This window comes from Schistocerca piceifrons, unplaced genomic scaffold (genome assembly GCF_021461385.2).
Source record: "Schistocerca piceifrons isolate TAMUIC-IGC-003096 unplaced genomic scaffold, iqSchPice1.1 HiC_scaffold_130, whole genome shotgun sequence".
Classification (NCBI taxonomy): Eukaryota; Metazoa; Arthropoda; class Insecta; order Orthoptera; family Acrididae; genus Schistocerca; species Schistocerca piceifrons.
The window spans coordinates 27,501-28,696 of record NW_025727125.1 but is presented as its reverse complement, the minus strand read 5'-3'; the positions used below and the strand labels follow the sequence as shown (position 1 = coordinate 28,696).

At 51.0% G+C, this 1,196-nt stretch overlaps 1 non-coding gene across 1 annotated transcript in view; it reads left to right on the top strand.

Moving 5' to 3' along the window:
- LOC124731730 overlaps positions 1-1,196 on the top strand; it is a 1,909-nt gene continuing 713 nt past the window's right edge. Inside the window, exon 1 of the ribosomal RNA XR_007008443.1 lies at positions 1-1,196. This exon is cut by the window's right edge and continues 713 nt beyond it. This is a non-coding gene — a ribosomal RNA (small subunit ribosomal RNA).

Genomic DNA, 1,196 nt, shown 5'->3' with positions numbered 1-1,196 from the left:
TCCCTGGTTGATCCTGCCAGTAGTCATATGCTTGTCTCAAAGATTAAGCCATGCATGTCTCAGTACAAGCCGCATTAAGGTGAAACCGCGAATGGCTCATTAAATCAGTTATGGTTCCTTAGATCGTACCCACGTTACTTGGATAACTGTGGTAATTCTAGAGCTAATACATGCAAACAGAGTCCCGACCAGAGATGGAAGGGACGCTTTTATTAGATCAAAACCAATCGGTCGGCTCGTCCGGTCCGTTTGCCTTGGTGACTCTGAATAACTTTGGGCTGATCGCACGGTCCTCGTACCGGCGACGCATCTTTCAAATGTCTGCCTTATCAACTGTCGATGGTAGGTTCTGCGCCTACCATGGTTGTAACGGGTAACGGGGAATCAGGGTTCGATTCCGGAGAGGGAGCCTGAGAAACGGCTACCACATCCAAGGAAGGCAGCAGGCGCGCAAATTACCCACTCCCGGCACGGGGAGGTAGTGACGAAAAATAACGATACGGGACTCATCCGAGGCCCCGTAATCGGAATGAGTACACTTTAAATCCTTTAACGAGTATCTATTGGAGGGCAAGTCTGGTGCCAGCAGCCGCGGTAATTCCAGCTCCAATAGCGTATATTAAAGTTGTTGCGGTTAAAAAGCTCGTAGTTGGATTTGTGTCCCACGCTGTTGGTTCACCGCCCGTCGGTGTTTAACTGGCATGTATCGTGGGACGTCCTGCCGGTGGGGCGAGCCGAAGGCGTGCGACCGCCTCGTGCGTGCTCGTGCGTCCCGAGGCGGACCCCGTTGAAATCCTACCAGGGTGCTCTTTATTGAGTGTCTCGGTGGGCCGGCACGTTTACTTTGAACAAATTAGAGTGCTTAAAGCAGGCAAGCCCGCCTGAATACTGTGTGCATGGAATAATGGAATAGGACCTCGGTTCTATTTTGTTGGTTTTCGGAACCCGAGGTAATGATTAATAGGGACAGGCGGGGGCATTCGTATTGCGACGTTAGAGGTGAAATTCTTGGATCGTCGCAAGACGAACAGAAGCGAAAGCATTTGCCAAGTATGTTTTCATTAATCAAGAACGAAAGTTAGAGGTTCGAAGGCGATCAGATACCGCCCTAGTTCTAACCATAAACGATGCCAGCCAGCGATCCGCCGCAGTTCCTCCGATGACTCGGCGGGCAGCCTCCGGGAAACCAAAGCTTT